This window comes from Oncorhynchus nerka, linkage group LG2, assembly GCF_034236695.1.
Source record: "Oncorhynchus nerka isolate Pitt River linkage group LG2, Oner_Uvic_2.0, whole genome shotgun sequence".
NCBI lineage: Eukaryota > Metazoa > Chordata > Actinopteri > Salmoniformes > Salmonidae > Oncorhynchus > Oncorhynchus nerka.
In genome coordinates, this window is record NC_088397.1 from 87,071,557 (window position 1) to 87,093,617 (window position 22,061).

The following is a 22,061-nucleotide window of genomic DNA, read 5'->3' on the forward strand; positions in this document are numbered from 1 at the left end:
AGGGCTTATGTTAAGTCCTGACATGTCAATGCGGAAGGGATATATATCTGGTAAAAGCCTGTGGACTTAAATGTACTATATTATAGCCCTTAAATTAGCATTCTCCAGAAACAATTGAGAGGTGTTAAAAGGGATTTGGGTATTACTTGAACAAGTGACAGAGACGAGAGAGAAAGCCATACACATTACATCCACTGTTGTGTCAACACAAGCACATGAAGCTGGTAAACACATAACACATATAGCGAGACCTAGTTCGTACCCCATACCCTGTCTGGAAGACATTTTGGGGTGGAGAAGACCTTCTCGACACACAACAGCCACGTCGCCCGGATCCATCTGATTATGTTATACATCAAATGACTGAAAAGGCAGATGCTGTAGACAAATTCACACACTGTAATCTGGAGAGCTTGGGTTCTTTATCTGGGCGTTACCTCTTATAGCAAAGGCACTGACACAGACATATTCAATTGGGGAGGTCCATAAGGTCCATAATCATGTGAGTCAGCAGATGTTGGTTGCATGTTAATCCAGAGCATTGGGAACACACGAAGACAGAATTGGGAGAATTGCTTTAGCGACAAGAGCAGGATTTTCTCTTAATCTACTCCCGGTTTATTATGGTAATCAGGTTTTGATTACCGTGCGTGCTGACGTTTCCTTTCGTATGTAAATATGGAGTGACTTATAATTGATTAATAATCTATCACATAATAATAATTTAATTTGTAGAGCGCATTTTCCACACTCAATGCACATGTCTAAATGTATTTATTTATCCCAAACATACTGGTTTAACGTTCCAATCAAAGAATGTGCTTATGATAAAGACCTGAAATAATATTTTGCATTTCTATGTACACTGATTGCATACTTATATAGTAGTTAATTGGGGGTCTGTTGACGAAAATGTATAATAAACATTTGTATTCCAGCACACAGTTGGTTGAGAAGGTTTGAATCTTAACGCCTGAGGATTATTTTTCTCAGACGGGGGTGGGGGGGCTGCAGCACCCTCAGCAACCCTACTTCATGCGGCTATGGCCAGTGGTTTCCTTTAAGCAAAATAAACCAACAAAACTAAAGTTGAATGTGCTGGAAAACCTTGTTTTTGGTTGAGGTACTCATTTGAATCTCCTGATTATTATATTATCAACCCCATATTTGACTTAAAACACGTTTTTTGGGGATGTAATATGTACATGTATGTTAAGGTATACAGGAACATGTAGAAACACTTTGTTAATGGTTAATAAAGGCCTGAGGAGGTGTGATATATGGCCAATATACCACGGCACAACGCAATGCACAACGCAATGCAGAGTGCCTGGATACAGCCCTTAGCCGTGGTATATTGGTCATATATCACAACCCCTCGAGGTGGCTTATTGCTATTATAAACTGGTTTCCAACGTAATAAGAGCGGTAAAAAGAGTGGTAAAAAATGTTTTGTCATACCCGTGGTATACGGTCTGATATACCACGGCTGTCAGCCAATCAGCATTCAGGGCTCGACCCACCCAGTTTATAATAAAGTATTTGATAATGGTTTATAAGCAGGTTATAAGTACAAATCCAAATGAAGCATTAGCTACGTAAATGTGTGCTCATTCCATAGTCACCTGACCTGGTTGGTTTCTTTAGAATGATATACTCTTCAGGTATTCTGGTCCTTCTCAATATTCCACCCCTTCTTCCACTCTTTCCATCTGCCCCACAGACCTGCAACAAAGGAGGAACAGGAGTCTACTTAATTGTTTTCCAAGTTAAGATGAATTAATTTCCAAGACGTACATCTAACGGCAGAGAGGGGAGGTAATTTGCTAATGGAATGGAGAGAAATGGGGGGACCATTTCCCTCGCGGATGAAAAGTGAGGCTACTCTCACACTGTCTGGAAGTGAAGGCAAGAGCTAAAGTGGTTTTATAAAACAGAGTCATTAACTGCCATCCTCTACTCTCAGGTCGGGGGGGGTAAGAAGGCACCACTTTGTTCGGGGCGAGAGCACATTCAATAACCCACAGACATTTATTTAATTACCTTCCTCCCCACCCCCGAAGGTAGGGTACAGGATCCCCCCGAGACGGTGCCATGTCTATTTAAACTCTTTTAATTACATTTTAACTCCCGTCTAATTACACAAACTTTGTTCCTGACAACGTACTTACGAAGAGATACATCCTGCATCTACCCCACAGCAGTCAGCCAGTGGGCCAAGACACATGTTATTAACTCTGTCATTACGGGTTGAGTGTGAAGTTGGCCCCTTGCTAATAGCCTGTCTGTTGTGCTGCTTGGTGTGCTTCAGCAAGTAGATAGGTGGCTTGGTCAAAGAAGATTGACCATTGATTAAAATGAGGGTGATTTTCTCTGTTTACCTGGAAACCCACATTTGATCCAGAATTGATATGTGAATAAAAGTTCATGTGATAATATAACAAAAAAACGAGATCATTTCAAAAGGCTATTTTATTTTATTACAAAGGAACAATGTTGGCCCTCGTACTTGTACCTTTCGTTTGGCGTCAGAAATCGAAACGCAGTATGGTACAGCTATGGTAAATCAATGCTTGAGGCTCACAGTATATGCTCGCACGGCATATACTATACCTAGGATCTTAAATTTGATCACTCTTTTGTTGCTGAGAGTTTTGTAGATGAGCTTCATGATTTATAGAAATTCACTAACACAAGCTTATATTAACAGTATTGCACTTTTCATTAAGCTTAATTTTGGCCAGCTAATAGCCTAACCACTGATCTAGCAACATTATGGACTAAATGTTAACATTTTGCTGCGACAATACTGGTCAACTTAAGATCCTACACTTGTAAAGCACAGTGTTTGTATACATTGCATCAAATAACAAAGCAACACTTCAGAAATGGTGACTCTGACTTGGACATAATGCACAGTCAAACAGTGAGACCTCGTGTACTTTGGTGAAAACAAACCTACAAGATAACTGTCGTTGAGCACTAACATAAGCCCTTGAGGAGGCGCTCAAGCACACAGCTCACCTGATCAAACACTTCAGTGTACGGAGAGATTGTTTCCTCAGGCCTCTGACAGTTCCCTGCATCGCTCCAGTTGTGCTTAAACAGATCCACCACATCACGGGGCGTCTACAGACCCTGAGGTGGAATGACATCCTCTTCCCACAGTTTTAAAAAATAAATTCTACTTTGATTTATCTCCGTCTCTTTGTTTGTGTAGGCATTGAAAGATTTCACACTGTAGCCTTGGAGGTGTGGCGCCAATTAGGAGCGCAAACGAATACGTAGCACGGTGGTATTGTGTTGAAACACGGAGCCTAAGACGTAGGATACTGATTTATTCTCTTAGAACAATAGTATAACTAACACCAATCATGTTGTCTTTGACCTGGAGTTGACCTTAATGAACACAACATTATTTTCTACCTCTTTGACCTAAAAATACCCTTGCAAAATCAAAATCACTTATATTTTTGTACAATAAAAGCAGAGGAAAGTTTAACTTTAGTGTGTCTTAGCATTGTTTGTCTCTACTTTTGGAAACAAGAATCAAATCTCGCATGCGCTGACCAGCTACTCAACTTCATGCTGAATGTTCAAATCAGCACTGATCAGTACCACCACTCTCAAATCCAGGGACCTGCACCTCCGAAAAGTCCACCCGTATTTACAAGTTGGCTGCACAGGATGCACTGAATGACAAGAGGTATCTGACAATCTTTTCAATGTTATTTATTTACATGTTATCAGCGTAACCCGTATCCATTTTTCCAGCAGACGTTTTAACAGTCTGTCACAAGTATTTGTGATGCTCTGAATACTCTTACTTTGCATCATCCATATAATCATAAGTGTGTGATTTGGAGGCTCATTGATGGTTTAGAGTCGTACCACCATGTATTCCGTATGACAGTTCACCATTAACAAACAGAAAGCCCACATTAAAAAAAAAAAAAAAAACATTTTAGTCATTTAGCAGACGCTCTTATCCAGAGTGACTTACAGGAGCAATTAGGGTTAGGTGCCTGGCTCAAAGGTACAGACAGATTTTTCACCTATCTGGCTCAGGATTCAAACCAGCAACCTTTCGGTTACTGGCCCAACGCTTTTAACCGCTAGGCTACCTGCCGCTCTTCTCTATCAGTCAGTGGCGCCATTCCAAGCCAAACTCTAAAATAACAGTTGATAGGCACCCTACCACCAATCACCAACCATCCAGTTCAAGCGCTCAACTATACCTAAACATGGAAGCCTTTTCCAGGTCTACCCAAGTGCCAGCTTTAGGTGACATCTGACGCAGGCACATGAGGCCCATCTAATCTGTTAATCACAGAAGTAACTACATGGCTGCTGGCTAGGATTGTCTGCACCGAAACGATATGATCCTGGCCCACACCCCTCCTGAGTCCCTAGCAAAGCCCTGTGTATCTGGGGGTATTAGACAGATCAGGGTGGAACAGCAGCCACCCGCTTTAATGTGTCTTCCTGAGGTGCTGTTTCAGAAGCCTGCTGCAGAGCTGGATAAACGCACACAGCCTAACCACAATCCCACGGCCTAGGGCTTCCTCAGCCACACTCAGTCTGTACCCCTCCCCTCTACACCTTCCCTTTCTTCTCTTCTTCACTCTATCCATATTTTCCTCTCTCCTGACTCCTCACTGCCTTGACAAAGGCTTTTGGCCATCCTCCCCTAGCTGGCACGGAGGAGACAGAAGGGGCTATAGAGTATAGCTGATGCAGATTCATTGCATCACCCAAGCCCCACTCACCATATAACACAGTCAAGATGGTCATTCATATTTTGCAAGAGTTTATTAGTTACCTGAAATGTATTTGCTAGCTAGTGCAAACACAAGGTCCATCTTGTGCATGTGTGAGTGAGTGAGTGAGTGAGTGAGTGAGTGAGTGAGTGAGTGAGTGAGTGAGTGAGTGAGTGAGTGAGTGAGTGAGTGAGTGAGTGAGTGAGTGAGTGAGTGAGTGAGTGAGTGAGTGAGCGAGTGATAATCTATTTATGTGGATTTAACCCCCCCTTATCAAAAGAAGTCTGGGACCTTAAGAAATTTTCTAAACAATGAACCTTCTTCAGCACAACTTTAAGCTTTGTTCCCACATTGAAATAGGTTAGATATGGATGGGTATGCAACCTGAAAATGTTCTAATGAAAGACAGACATGACAGTTCTGACAGCGCATTACTTTGACGTATTGGCGGTTTGAGATTTGGAGAGCTATTAAAAACAACTGTTTGAAAACGGGTCTACAGCAGACGCTTTAAGGGAGACTAGCAGGGAACCACCTCACAAGAGTCTAAGCAAAGCTTTCAGACCAAACGCATCCCTATCTCCAGTAAATACCGTTCAAAAGCCAGTTTAGAAGAAAAAAACATCTCATTCAAACATTCTTGCATGTAAAGTATAACACTGTGTGAGAACACTTTACGAGGTCACCGAAGGCATTGCCAGATAGGAGTAGGCACCAACCAAAGACTAAATGGATTCAGTGATATCAATATTATTTTATGAACTGAAGGTCCAAAAGAGAAAAGGCTCCTGCAAATTCAATCAGCAGTGTACAGATGTAGGAACTTAATTTGAACACCCTGTGCAGGAGAACTTTCCTGCAATGCAGGAAATGTAAAACTTGAATTATATTTGAGGTTTAAAAAGGCTTCTGAAGTTTGTCATTTCCACTTTGAAATTTCAGACTTGATTTTCCCTTTCGAGAAACGTATCAACCCCTACAAAAATGTCCATTAATTATAATCCACAAAATAATTCACATTTCCTGTTGCTGCATGATTATTTTCCTGCTGTACACTCTTAGAGAAAAAACGTTATTCAGCTGTCCACATAGGAGATCCCTTTTTGGTTCGAGGTAGAACCCTTTTTTTCTAAGACTGTAGCAAACTGGCTCAAATTAAGATCCTACATCTGTAGGTACTGTGCACATCAAAGAGACCGGCAAACTGAAGTAAAAGGCCAAGAGATTTAAATCTTCCCAACTTCAAACATCTCTTTATTTTCATAAAATTCTCCCAACACACAGATGAATGGAAAAATGTGATGAAAAAGAAAAACATTATTTACCACAGAGCTGGGAAGAGAAAGAAAACAAATTCCCTTGTCCTTTCAAATAGTACACCGAGATCTCATCAGCAGAAGGACACAGAAATAAAACATGGGTAGTACAACATGACAGTATCTCGTACAGAGAGGATAATGCCTTTCATTAGCGTGCTAAGGGATGAAGGGAAGGACGTAGGACGGAGCATCTCAAAACAAATCTATCTGATTCAGGAGTTATGTTTGTGGGTGTGTGTCTGCACGTTTTTATTTATTTATTCAACCTTTATTTAACTAGGCAAGTCAGTTAAGAACAAATTATTATTTACAATGGCGGCCTAGGAACAATGGGTTAACTGCCTTGTTCAGGGGAAGAACAACAGATGTTTTACCTTGTCAGCTCGGGGATTCGATCTAGCAACCTTTCAGTTACTGGCCCAACGCTCTAACCACTCGGCTACCTGCCACTCCACGTACACAACACATCTTCTAAAAAAAAGTTGCTAATACTGCCTGTTCTAATGTCTGTTCTACAATATAATCTACAGCCATAATCTCCTCTAGTCAGTGATGTAGCTATTGTGCCTATATCACAGAGCAGTAGGCTAGGCTATCGTGCCTATAGCACAGAGCAGTAGGCTATGCTATCGTGCCTATAGCACAGAGCAGTAGGCTAAGCTATCGTGCCTATAGCAGAGAGCAGTAGGCTAGGCTATTGTGCCTATAGCAGAGAGCAGTAGGCTAGGCTATTGTGCCTATAGCAGAGAGCAGTAGGCTAGGCTATCGTGCCTATAGCAGAGAGCAGTAGGCTAGGCTATCGTGCCTATAGCAGAGAGCAGTAGGCTAGGCTATCGTGCCTATAGCAGAGAGCAGTAGGCTAGGCTATCGTGCCTATAGCAGAGAGCAGTAGGCTAGGCTATCGTGCCTATAGCAGAGAGCAGTAGGCTAGGCTATCGTGCCTATAGCAGAGAGCAGTAGGCTAGGCTATCGTGCCTATAGCAGAGAGCAGTAGGCTAAGCTATCGTGCCTATAGCAGAGAGCAGTAGGCTAGGCTATTGTGCCTATAGCAGAGTAGTAGGCTAAGGGTCTACAGTGTTACAGACACTTGAAAAATAATTCATGCCACTTCTTTTGAAACAGGAAAGCTTTACAATTGCATGTCCTTTCCTCAGTCTGCTTTTTACTCAACAATGAATGACAGAGGCACAAACATAAATCTCAGCATAAACCTCAATTCCAACAATGTTGAGCAATCGTCTCATGCCCCCACTGATTTCGCTTTTTTAGCTAACAGCACATTATGCTGACATGCTACGTCAGAACAATTACTTCAAACTCAAGATTTGAAAACATAAAACACAATTTGGCCTAATTGAACTGTTGACATGTACTTGGGTCCAATTATGCGTCAAAATGGCCAAAAGAGATGAGACGGGGGTGGAACGTGACAGCCGTACATTTATCTAACCCCCATTTTTCTAAAAAATGGCGATGAAGTTGTGAAACAACAAAGAGGCAAAGGTTGTGTGAAGGTTAGAGGTCAACCACGTCGCCCAGATTATCAACATTTTTAAAGAGCTCCATTCATTGACCGTCTATTGAATGTGACCATGGAAATATTTAACTAGATTGGTTTCGATAACTGAAAGGGGTCAGGAAGTAGACCTGTGTAGAACTGTACTTTTTGATGACCACTTTTCAGCTTAAAATACTTTATGCTACAAGTTCATTGAAAATTATATGTTTTAATTGAAGAGACAATTAGTATTCAACTGGTAAAACTGACATTTTGTTGTGTTTACCATCCTGAATCCCTTAGCCAAGCAGAATATGAAAGGGTTGGACAAATCAATACCAGGAAATGGCAATGTGATGATGGTGTAGAGGTTCTGTGTATGCATGTCCCAGAGTATGTTCTGTACTGAGTTCTCTGAGTTGGCTGCCCACAACTTCCCAAACAATGACCAAAAGAGAAAAGGTCCGGACCTTGGATGATGAAGAGAGTGCAGCATACATCTCCTCCTGTAATTTCAAATGAGAACAAGTCTTTGTGAGCTCTTCTTTGGTAATAGCAGTTTGTACTGCACGATCACAAAAGGTGCTCAACAATGAGAAGGGCCACATGATTTTGCAACTGAAACCTAATCCCTGTAAATACCATTGAAACCACAAACCAACCAAGCACTCATTTCTTTCATGCTTTTGTGACAATTTGAGAATGCCGAATTTGATCACAAAAGTTAAACAGCTGTGCAAATCGGATATGGACATGGTGGCATACAGAGGTAAATCGCTGTGTGGAATTGGGTGCCACATTCATTTATATCCACCTGATTAACCTTGCATCAAGAGGGGACATTTGCCTTACTGTGTACTGTTTGGCTGCTGTCACGATAAGACGAGATTGCTTCTGGAGAGGCGGCATGCCTTTACAAACCTATTCATGTCAGAACAGTTAAAATGTTGGTTTAGGCTGCCTTATGGTTATGGTAATGCAGCAAAGAGAATCCTTCAGAAATCACATATGCATAATTGCACTATTTATTCCACCAGATCTCAGCATTTAAGAATCTTCTTAATTTCAATGTGCATTTAGATTAATTTGAGAGGACAAGAGCCTTTTACAGAGAGGCCTTTCTTTTAACAGAGAGTCAATCTCATGCTTATTTCTCTCTGTCCCTGGTGATTCAGTTGATGTCGCCTAAAAAGTTAATCCTGTCCAGATAGTCATCTCACTCTGGAAAGGAACAAAAAGCAATTTTGTATGAAATATCAAGTTCAGAAATGAACTTGTTTGTTAATTAAGTGTGTATTAGTGTGTATTAGTGTGTATTAGTGTGTAAACTATTGTATTACAATTCTTTTCTATTTGTTTATTAAGATCACAAAAGTTCTGTCTTTTGGTTTGACTGTTGTCCAAGATAAAACAACTTCTATTGTTCTTACTCTGGACATCTGCTTCCTTTCCCATCGTTCATCGTCGGTGAGGCATCAGCTCAATAGAATGCAACGGAATCATTTTGCAGTAATTGGCAATACACCATTCTAGCAAGGCCAGCAGTCTCTTAGAGTTTACCCAGGATCCCCCACTCCTGCCTCTAACGCCAAACTGGGTTGGAATTACAGAAAGAGCCCAGGGCAGATGAGTCGAAGTTGAAGCCGGAATTTAGGTAAGTAACTTCCGTTCTGATGTTCAAAAGATATTGGTCGGTTAAAATAAATGATATTGGATACATTTTGTGAAAATAAAAGTAAAAATAAACACCGGAAAGGACCGGAAAAACATTAAAGACTCCAGCCATAGACTGTTCTCTCTGCTTCCGCACAGCAAGCGTTACCGGAGCAACAAGTCTGACACCAACAGGCTCCTGAACAGCTTCTATCACCATTCAACAAGGCTGCTAAATATCTTACAAAATGGCTACACTGACTATCTGAGTTTATTTTTGCACTCACAAGACTCTACACACTGACACTCCAACACACACACACACACACACACACTTAATTTGCTCACACACACATGCACACAAGTGGAGGCTGCCGAAGAGCAAATGGCTCACCATAATGGTTGGAACGGAGCGAATGGAATGGCATAAAACACATGGAAACCATGGAAACCATGTGTTTGATACCATTTCACTTATTGTGCCCCAGCCATTACAACAAGCCCATCCTCCCCAATTAAGGTGCCACCAACCTCCTATGATGCACACACATTTATACTGACTCTGCACACACACTCACAATTATCATACAGTATATGCTGCTGCTACTCTGTTTACCATATATCCTGTTGCCTAGTCACCTTACCCCTGTACATATCTACCTCTATCACTCCAGTATCCCTGCACATTGTAAATATGGTATTGGCAATGACCCTGAAACTTACCCTGTATATAGTATGCTTACCCCTACACATATCTACGTCTATCACTCCAGTATCCCTGCACATTGTAAATAAGGTATTGGCAATGACCCTGGAACTTACCCTGTATATAGTATGCTTACCCCTACACATATCTATGTCTATCACTCCAGTATCCCTGCACATTGTAAATATGGTATTGGCAATGACCCTGGAACTTACCCTGTATATAGCTTACTTTCTCATGTTCTTCATATTTTGGTTTATATATATTCTGTGTTTTTGTTCTACCTTGTGTTATTTTTGGTACTACATTGATATTGATTACTGCATTGTTGAGTTTAGAGCCCCTAAAAGAGAAAAGAAAAACGGAAAGGCATTTCACTGTACTTGTGCACTTCCCTGCTAATCCCCACCCTACTTTACAATACAGTCGCTGTGCACACTGTCTGACATAGGAGTGACTGACCAAAACGCTTTCATAGAATATAAAATCCAAAGAAAATGAGCACAGTTAATTGCATTGGTAAGTATTGGAGTCTCACAGTTCTAAATGACAACACTGAAGCCAAATATTGTGCAACAGGTTTAGAGTAAGACACACCTGTATGTGTCTAAATGCAAAAGATACTCAAAGATCCACTGCTTTTGTGACAATGTTCTAGTCATTTTTGGGAAACTAGTCCAAAAAGTAATATTGCATACAGTCAGAAAGTGATTGAACATCTATCATTAGATAATCAATATTCCCCTCCTCAGTGAAGCTAGGAAACTCTGAACTATTTCAGAAAATAGAATATTACTGTAATTATGATTCAAGTTCTCAAAGACGGCCAGGATGAACGTCATTTGAGAATCCACTATTGTGTGTTATTGATAGCCAGGCTCATGTCTGAGATGTGCCTCCAGAATAATTGTCCAGGGAACTTTAGAAATAGAAAATGCCTCAACAAAACAGCTTCAGAGAAATGGAAGAATGACAATGGCAAAGATGTCAGTCTTAATACTCCTCTTATCAACGTTATTGATTTGTCATTCGACCAGCAATCTCACGTCACTGAGGAGAAAAGAAAGGCTCAGCTGTACTTTTGGAGAAGGTCCAGTGGTCAATCTGAATAAATCCCTCTCCAACACACACAGACAGTGGTCGATCTGAATAAATCCCTCTCCAACACACTCAGACAGTGGTCAATCTGAATAAATCCCTCTCCAACACACTCAGACAGTGGTCAATCTGAATAAATCCCTCTCCAACACACTCAGACAGTGGTCAATCTGAATAAATCGCTCTCCAACACACTCAGACAGTGGTCAATCTGAATAAATCCCTCTCCAACACACACAGACAGTGGTCAATCTGAATAAATCCCTCTCCAACACACTCAGACAGTGGTCAATCTGAATAAATCCCTCTCCAACACACACAGACAGTGGTCAATCTGAATAAATCCCTCTCCAACACACACAGACAGTGGTCAATCTGAATAAATCCCTCTCCAACACACACAGACAGTGGTCAATCTGAATAAATCCCTCTCCAACACACACAGACAGTGGTCAATCTGAATAAATCCCTCTCCAACACACACAGACAGTGGTCAATCTGAATAAATACCTCTCCAACACACACAGACAGTGGTCAATCTGAATATCTGAATAAACCTCTCCAACACACACAGACAGTGGTCAATCTGAATAAATCCCTCTCCAACACACACAGACAGTGGTCAATCTGAATAAATCCCTCTCCAACACACACAGACAGTGGTCAATCTGAATAAATACCTCTCCAACACACACAGACAGTGGTCGATCTGAATAAATCCCTCTCCAACACACACAGACAGTGGTCGATCTGAATAAATCCCTCTCCAACACACACAGACAGTGGTCGATCTGAATAAATCCCTCTCCAACACAACACAGACAGTGGTCGATCTGAATAAATCCCTCTCCAACACACACAGACAGTGGTCGATCTGAATAAATCCCTCTCCAACACACACAGACAGTGGTCGATCTGAATAAATCCCTCTCCAACACACACAGACAGTGGTCAATCTGAATAAATAAATCCCTCTCCAACACACACAGACAGTGGTCGATCTGAATAAATCCCTCTCCAACACACACAGACAGTGGTCGATCTGAATAAATCCCTCTCCAACACACACAGACAGTGGTCAATCTGAATAAATCCCTCTCCAACACACACAGACAGTGGTCAATCTGAATAAATCCCTCTCCAACACACACAGACAGTGGTCAATCTGAATAAATCCCTCTCCAACACACACAGACAGTGGTCGATCTGAATAAATCCCTCTCCAACACACACAGACAGTGGTCAATCTGAATAAATCCCTCTCACAGACATCTGAATAAACACACACAGACAGTGGTCAATCTGAATAAATCCCTCTCCAACACACACAGACAGTGGTCAATCTGAATAAATACCTCTCCAACACACACAGACAGTGGTCAATCTGAATAAATCTCCAACACACACAGACAATAAATCCCTCTCCAACACACACAGACAGTGGTCGATCTGAATAAATCCCTCTCCAACACACACAGACAGTGGTCGATCTGAATAAATCCCTCTCCAACACAACACAGACAGTGGTCGAATAAATCTGAATAAATCCCTCTCCAACACACACAGACAGTGGTCGATCTGAATAAATCCCTCTCCAACACACACAGACAGTGGTCGATCTGAATAAATCCCTCTCCAACACACACAGACAGTGGTCGATCTGAATAAATCCCTCTCCAACACAACACAGACAGTGGTCGATCTGAATAAATCCCTCTCCAACACAACACAGACAGTGGTCGATCTGAATAAATCCCTCTCCAACACACACAGACAGTGGTCAATCTGAATAAATCCCTCTCCAACACACACAGACAGTGGTCAATCTGAATAAATCCCTCTCCAACACACACAGACAGTGGTCGATCTGAATAAATCCCTCTCCAACACACACAGACAGTGGTCGATCTGAATAAATACCTCTCCAACACACACAGACAGTGGTCAATCTGAATAAATCCCTCTCCAACACACACAGACAGTGGTCGATCTGAATAAATCCCTCTCCAACACACACGGACAGTGGTCGATCTGAATAAATCCCTCTCCAACACACACAGACAGTGGTCGATCTGAATAAATCCCTCTCCAACACACACAGACAGTGGTCAATCTGAATAAATCCCTCTCCAACACACACAGACAGTGGTCGATCTGAATAAATACCTCTCCAACACACACAGACAGTGGTCGATCTGAATAAATCCCTCTCCAACACACACAGACAGTGGTCGATCTGAATAAATCCCTCTCCAACACACACAGACAGTGGTCGATCTGAATAAATCCCTCTCCAACACACACAGACAGTGGTCGATCTGAATAAATCCCTCTCCAACACACACAGACAGTGGTCGATCTGAATAAATCCCTCTCCAACACACACAGACAGTGGTCGATCTGAATAAATCCCTCTCCAACACACACAGACAGTGGTCGATCTGAATAAATCCCTCTCCAACACACACAGACAGTGGTCGATCTGAATAAATCCCTCTCCAACACACACAGACAGTGGTCGATCTGAATAAATCCCTCTCCAACACACACAGACAGTGGTCAATCTGAATAAATCCCTCTCCAACACACACAGACAGTGGTCGATCTGAATAAATACCTCTCCAACACACACAGACAGTGGTCAATCTGAATAAATCCCTCTCCAACACACACAGACAGTGGTCGATCTGAATAAATCCCTCTCCAACACACACAGACAGTGGTCAATCTGAATAAATCCCTCTCTCTCTACAGCCTCCAACACTCAAACTTAAACTTTCTCACAGATGCTTTGTTTTAGCGGTATCCTGAGAGAAATGCCTGTCCGGTTGCCCTTAAGAGTACCAATGAAGTTTCACTTACTTTTCAATCACTGTCACAGGGTCTGACATTAAGTTAATGTTCTCGAGATACCTGGGCACTTGTGAGTAACCTTTCCCTTCAATGAAAGACTGGCACTTGTTCGTCGACATCATTACCCTTGTTCACTACCTCTAAATGCATCTCCAAAAACCCATTGGCACCCAACATGAGTTGACTCTCTCTCTCTCTTTAGTTCCTGTTTCTACCCCTCTCCATTACGTGGCACTCGTTGACCTGATAAGCACAAGCTCTCAAGTGTCTCTCTTGTTTTGCCTTGTAAAGGGGTGAGTGAGTGAGAAAGAGAGACTAGATCATAGCAGCAAAAAGAAGGAGTGAACTGAGACAGGGGCGTAGAAAGGGAATTAGGAAAGGACAATGGTGTTTATAAGTCATGTCACAAGAGAATTCGCAAAGAGGGACAGTAACAGATGAGCCACAACAAGCATTGTGAAAATGTTTTGGTTTTGTTACATTAAACACACAAAGACCAAAAAGGTATCTTTTTTTGCTGAAGAGCTACATGTGGCATATTATCACATAAAGAAATAAGATGAGATCACAGAAGATAATTATTAGATGATAGTAGTGATGAAATTATGGACACATTTTGGCATAACACAAGTGTCATGGACACATCAATTGATATTGGGCCACTATATTTCTACATTCCCATAACCGACTGGGTAGCTTTCCCTTTTTGCTCCATTTTCACATTAGTTTCAACTGAAAACAGAACTTAAATTAATATTAAAATTAGCTGCCTGCTGAGCATAAGAGAAATGAATATTAAAATTAGCTGCCTGCTGAGCATAGAACTTGCTAATCATACCCTGCCAGAAAGAGGCATTCCCTCCAGGTTCTCTTAGCCATAAACCAGAAAAATTATTTTTTTCTGTTTACGGGGCGAAAGCCACAAAGTAAGAGTCAAAGAGTGTCTGTCATCAAGATACTGTATGTTCCAATCGCATCCGACGAGCCTTCATGGTCGGTATTATGATCTCAGTGACATTAAAAGGTAACCGTTTTCTTGCTTGGGGAGAACAGGCAAACAGGCCCATTGCTGTGGGAGATCCCGAGGGATGCACTGCACAAGGATGACATACATTAGTCTTTAGAGTTCCCTGTTCGATCGCGTTCAACAAAGCAGCATGTTCTACCAAGCCTCAGCCATTAGAGGAGACGGACTTGACTGCAGAATCTATAAAACAAGGGACCAAAGATCTTGACTGGACAAGGCCCATTTAGCCGGGCCACATTGTTAGTTAAATGGTGAATCTAGCTGCCACGGAGAGGAGATTGCACACCACCTGATTTACAAGGTCTCTTGTTCCAAGGTGCACCTTCCGCAGGAAAGGCAAGAGAGCGGGCCATGGCCAAGGCCAAAATCCAAGTATTTTAGATTAGCCAGGTTCAAGATTAAATGGTAACTCTCAACCCCAATTTCAGCCTTTGCCCAACCCCTTCAAATAAAATAAAAAAATGCATTCAGATGAGAAGTTGTGGGTGGGGAGGATTGTTCAAATATATTTATTTTGAGGGTGGGTAAATGTAGTTGTACCTGATCTAAACGCTTTCTCCCTAAAGCATTCTTAACAGAAGTCCACTGGCGTGCTCTGATAATATAATGATGTGCGTTGCAAGCCAATGCGGCTTTGGACAGTTAGCTCATAGTGGTAAAGAGCCGAGTTCTTAACATCTATTGCCACTTGCGGTGTAAGTCTGAAATGTGGAGTCACATGTATTGTGGAATTGTGTTGGAAAGAAAAGCGCAATCATCACCTAGAAAATGAAGATTATGAGCTCAACTCAATCCAACCCGCATTGCCATATTCACACAGTAGCTCTTTTTCCAATGGTCAAAACTTTTCCGAATTAGAAGTCTGTGGGCACGGGATGAATATTCCAAAAGGATTTGGAAGAAGGAAAAAAGATTCTGCCTCATGTGGGATTAGAAGTGTTGAACTATGAGCCAACTGTTTTTACAGGACTGCGCAACCAATCAGTCGTAGCAGCTGGGGAAAAAAACGCAACGAGTTGACATGACCACCATGTTCATCTATTTCTTGTTACGATGGATGTAACCACAAATATAAGCGCATAATCCTCATAGCCTACATGTTTTTTTTTACTTCGTAAAAGCACATCGATGTGTATGAATCGGTACGCAAAAATTTTGAATTTGGTCATATACAGAAATGTACCTTTTTACCTTTTGAATTATGTGTAACTTCAGTAGTCTAGGCAAGGAAGCATCATGCAAAATATATTAGGACACTCCACTTACCAAGACCATTACCAAATAAGGCGTGCTGTCACCTGCTTTTATAGTAAGCCTTTAGGTGGTACCATCCTGTATATCTAGAAGGGAGTGCATTTCATATCAAACCCCTCCCGGACAGTCAAAATGAACACCAGAATCGACTTGTTTCATTATAACTTTGCCTAAAACATTTGCTTTTCAATGATAGATCGATCTATCACTTTTTATGAAACTTACTTTAGAAAAGATACTAGTAGTATACTGCTACCGGCCATTTTGTGGACTGTATTTTTCTAATATCAGAAGTTCCAGTGTTCTCATTTTAATTTTCAGAACACAGAGTACTTCCTCACCCTTCAGAGGGTGATCCATCACCTCTTCTGCATAAGATCTAGAGGAGCCCAGAAGAACAACAGAGCCATACTGACCTTTTGTCATAGAAGCCTTTTACTGTAGCTGTTACAGTAGGCCTCAGAGTCCCAGATACAAAGGAAGTGCACTAGCTATTGTTTTTAAGGGAAAGGTCAGAGCAGACCCAGCTTACAAATGTTGGTTCCAAGAATGTTGTGGCAAACTAAACAATGACCTTTATATAATGTTCCAGAAGCATTGTGTTAGCTGGGGATTCTCCATTAACATACCTCTTTTGGGAGTTTTCAATGGAAATATAAAATAGTACGGGGAAGATAACAGTTGAAATAATAATATATATTTCAACTAGGCCCAATTCGTTATCAACTTTGGCAATATGTGGCTGAGCTGTCAATCAAAATATCTAACATGACTTCACGTTTAGAAACAACACATCACTGTCAATCCTTAAACCATTAGTTTTGGCTGCAGAGCCAAACACGCTCTTGAAAGAGCCTTCATTTCTCCTGGGAAGTGACATGCTTTGGTTGTGGGTTCTCCCCTGAAACCTGCCTACGCGCCATATTCACCTGTCAGATCAACGGTTGTGTACCAAATGGCACCCTATTCCCTATTTAGTGCACTACTTTATAGGCCCTGGTCAAAAGTAGTGCACTAAATAGGGAATAGGGTTTGCAACGCACCCACAGTCTGGAGCCCGGGTAGCACCCCTCCCTGCAGCTGCCAACTCCACAAAGTCTTCCAAAAACAAACCTTTCTCTTCTGAATTCCATCATCCTCTGCACACACACAGCCTATATCACTTCAAAAACACACAACACAATGACACACTGTAATGGTAGAGAAAACAGAGTGACAAAAACACACAGTTATACTGCTGCACGTGACAAAACTTGAAAAACACTCTCGCCTTCTCTCACACACACACACACACACACACACACACACACACACACACACACACACACACACACACACAGTTAAAATGCTGACATCTTGTCTGTAGTAGTAACGTGTAATATATATACTGTATGTACATGTCATGCGATCTCATTTACAGATCCAAGTGTATAGCTCCATTACCACTGTTGACATGTTCCTATACTTTCCTTTAGGAACCACAAAGATCACTTCTATGTGTGTGTGTGCTGATGGATATGGACATAATATTCTTGCAGGACTGCCTGTAGTTGGGTCAGACCAAAGTAGAGTTAGAAGTCACTAGTGAGTGAGGGTATCTACAGCCAACCGTTCAGAAGGCTCCATCTAGCAGTTTTAACACTTGCGCTCCTTTAAAAAAGATATATTATTTATGTTGCACTGTTGGTAGTAAGTGCACTTGATTCAGAAGCCCTGTGCACCGGGTAGGTAAAGAGTTCCCATTTTCAACCATTTCATTTGTCTTCAAAGACTAATTCTGCTGGCCCGGGAGATGTGTGGCTAATTCGAGTTGGCCTACTGCACTAGCCAATCGGAATGGCTCAACTCACCGGTCATACAGGCTTCCATGACCCGGCCACAGCAAAGTTTGATACTAGTCTACATAAGATTTCATAACTTTTAAAAATCCATGACCAGAGAGAGACTGTCAATACAGCAAAGAGCTGCAAAGAATACAGCAAAGAGCTGCAGTTTCTTCTTCAGGCTAGGGTCCTTTTTTCTCAATTTCCACCTGACTGACGTGCCCAAAGTAAACTGCCTGTTGCTCAGGCCCTGAAGCCAGGATATGCATATAATTGGCACCATTGAAAGGAAAACTCTTTGACCTTTGTAGAAATGTTCAAATAATGTGACCATGAGACCATAACACAATAGATGTTAGGAGAAAATCCAAAGAAAGAAAGTTTTAAATTTTTGAGAGCCCATACTCTTACAATGGAAAGTATAGGGAAATAATTAAATCTAGCTCACAGTATGCAATTCCTATGGCTTCCACGGGGTGTCAGCAGTCTATGTTCAAGGTTTCAGGCTTGTAGCTTCCAAAACGAGGAAGAATAATGAGTTTTAGTACTGGGACATACTATTGGAAATTCGTGTTTGGCGTGCGAGGAAGACAAGACGCACCTGCTAATATAGGATTCCTATTTCATACTCCTTTCTGTATGAAATATTATAGTTTGATTACATTTTAGGGTATCTGAGGAGTCAATAGAAATGTATTTTGACTTGTTTTAACAAAGTTTAGTGGTAGATTTTTGCATTTTTTCTGCATGTTGAACGAGTGGATTACTCAAGTCAATGGCGCCAACTAAACTGACTTTTTGGGATATAAAGAAGGATTTTATCTAACAAAACGACACTACATGTTATAGCTGGGACCCTTTGGATGACAAATCAGAGGAAATTTTTCAAAAAGTAAGTGAATATTGAATCGCTATTTGTGAATTTATGAAACCTGTGCCAGGGGAAAAATATTTTGATGTGGGCGCGCCGTCCTCAAACAATCGCATGGCATGCTTCCGCTGTAATGGCTACTGTAACTCGGACAGTGTAGTTAGATTAACAAGAATTTAAGCTTTCAACCGATGTGACACTTGTATGTACCTACATGTTTAATATCAGGTAGCGGGACGCCTATCCTAGAGTGAGTTGTTATTCAGCACTGTCAACACTTTTTATTCAACACTATTAAAAAAAACATAAAAACATACACATCTCCCTACTTCCACTCGCGCTGCAGCTGCAATTAATAAGTAGCCAAGTGTATTGATATCCCTGCGTTTCTATTATTACTAGCAGCTCGTCTATTTTAATATCAAGGAATAGTTCACTTTCTCTGGTCATAGGAACAAAGTGAATTTGTACATGAGGTAGATGCGGTGCGACTCGAGTTTCGCCATCGGGTGGAAGACTGTCCCCTTGCTCTGGTTAGTCTCACCGGAGGAAAGGAAGGAGAGATTGGTGGACCCTCTGCTGCGCACTTCAGTGCGTTCAAGACAACTGGAAAAACAATAGATCTGACTGGAGGAATTTTTTTTTAACCAATTTGGAATTCCAAGTGAAACTCTGGCATCTTTCTAGAGCCCAAACTTTCCGACCTGAAGGTCACTGACCTTATGATTTGACCTCATTTTTCTGTCCAAGTTCCCACTTGTATTGAAAGCACCATCACAAGCAGGTACCATCATTTAAGTAAAACAAAAAAGCTAATTATTTCCTAATTATTTACATTTATGCTCAGCCGTGTCTCGCAAGTGCTACACCAACTAATCTATTTTGTTATCAAAGCATGAGTTTTGCAATATAATATGGTCTGACAAGAACAATATTGTCAGGCCAGGCATTGAGCCAACATGGTGTGATAATGTATTAGGCCTACTATATAAACCTCATTCCTACAGAAGTTTTTATTAGGTTCATGTTAAAAATGTTTAAGTCATGTACCCCCTTTTTCTCCCCAATTTTCGTGATATCCAATTACGATCTTGTCTCATCGCTGCAACTCCCCAACGGGCTCGGGAGAGGCGAAGGTCGAGTCATGCATCCTCTGAAACATAACCAGCCAAACTGCGCTCCTTAACTTCTTCGATATAGGGGGTGATCTTCATTTTTGGCTGAAAAACGTTCCCGTTTTAAACAAGATATTTTGTCACAAAAAGATGCGACTATACATATAATTGACAGCTTTGGAAAGAAAACACTCTGACGTTTCCAAAACTGCAAAGATATTGTCTGTGAGTGCCACAGAACTGATGTTACAGAAAAAACCCAGATAAAAATACAATCAGGAAGTGCCACATTTTTTTAAACCGCCTCATGGCAATGACTCCTTACAGTGCCTTGCGAAAGTATTCGGCCCCCTTGAACTTTGTGACCTTTTGCCTCATTTCAGGCTTCAAACATAAAGATATAAAACTGTATTCTTTTGTGAAGAATCAACAACAAGTGGGACACAATCATGAAGTGGAACGACATTTATTGGATATTTCAAACTTTTTTAACAAATCAAAAACTGAAAAATTGGGCAGATTGATAGCAGACAGAGTTAGTTACCAAAGCAAGGGGGAGGCAGCCACATCACTGGACCAAAATCTAAAGTAGATAGATTCCAGATGTTAGCTAATGCGTTAGTACTAAAAGTTACAAAACTCCCGTAGCCTAATCGACAGAGTTGATCAAACATAAAGGAGAACAGATGAGGTACTAAACAGGTATTGTCATGTTCTGACCTTTATTTCCTTGCTTTGTATTTATTTAGTATTGTCAGGGCGTGAGTTGGGTGGGCAGTCTATGTTTGTTTTTCTAGGTTTTGGGGATTTCTATGTTTCGGCCTAGTATGGTTCTCAATCAGAGGCAGGTGTTATTAGTTGTCTCTGATTGAGAATCATACTTAGGTAGCCTGGGTTTCACTGTGTGTTTGTGGGTGGTTGTTCCTGTCTTTGTGTTTGCACCAGATGGGACTGTTTTAGGTTTTCTCACGTTTGTTGTTTTTGTTAGTTATCTCATGTGTAGTTTCTTTATAAATTAAAGAACATGAATAACCACCATGCTGCATTTTGGTCCGCCTCTCTTTCACCAGAAAACCCTTATAGAATCACCCACCGCAACAGGACCAAGCGGCATGGTAACGGGCAACGGCAAAAGCAGCAGCAGGAGAAGGAACAGAGGCAGCAGCAACAGGAGCAGCAGCAGTGGGAGAGGCTGCACTACTTGGAGAAATGGACTTGGGAGGAGATTCTAGACGGGAAAGGACCCTGGGCAGAGCCAGGAGAATATTGCCGCCCCAAGGCCGAGCTGGAGGCAGCAAAAGCAGAGAGGTGGCATTATGAGGAACTAGCACGGCAGAGCGGATGGAAGCCCGAGAGTCAGCCCCAAAAATTTCTTGGGAGGGGGCTCACAGGGAGTATGGCTACGCCAGGTAGGAGACCTGAGCCAACTTCCTGTGGTTACCGGGGGGCTAGAGACACCGGGCAGGCACTGTGTTATGCTGTGGAGCGCACGGTGTCCCCAGTGCGGGTGCACAACCCGGTGCGGTACATTCCAGCTCCGCGTATCGGCCGGGCTAGAGTGGGCATCGAGCCAAGTGCCATGAAGCCGGCTCTACGCATCTGGTCTCCAGTGCGTCTCCTTGGGCCGGCTTACATGGCACCAGCCTTGCGCACGGTGTCCCAGGTTCGCCTGCATAGCCCAGTGCGGGCTATTCCACCTCGTCTCACTGGCAGGGCGACCGGGACCATTCAACCGGGTAAGGTTGGGCAGGCTCGGTGCTCAAGAGCTCCAGTGCGCCTGCACGGCCCGGTCTATCCGTCACCACCTCCACGCACTAGCCCTCCGGTGGCAGCCCCCCGCACCAGGCTGTCTCTCCGGCTCATCCTTACAGGGGCTCCCGCCTGTCCAGCGCTGCCGGAACCTTCCTCCTCTCCAGAGCTACCAGAGCTACTCAGTCCGGCGCTACCAGAGCCTTCCTCCTCTCCAGCGCTGCCGGAGTCTCCCGCCTGCCCGGCGCTGCTGCCGGAGTCTCCCGCCTGCCCGGCGCTGCTGCCGGAGTCTCCCGCCTGCCCGGCGCTGCTGCCGGAGTCTCCCGCCTGCCCGG

The 22,061-nt window shown here is 42.3% G+C and overlaps 1 long non-coding RNA gene across 1 annotated transcript in view; it reads right to left on the reverse strand.

Annotated features, from left to right (window-relative positions):
• The window catches only part of LOC135561888 (uncharacterized), a 114,625-nt gene that overhangs the window by 55,024 nt on the left and 37,540 nt on the right, over positions 1–22,061 (reverse strand). The window contains exon 2 of the long non-coding RNA XR_010459744.1: positions 1,631–1,725. This is a non-coding gene — a long non-coding RNA (uncharacterized LOC135561888). The remainder of the gene's footprint in view (positions 1–1,630; positions 1,726–22,061) is intronic.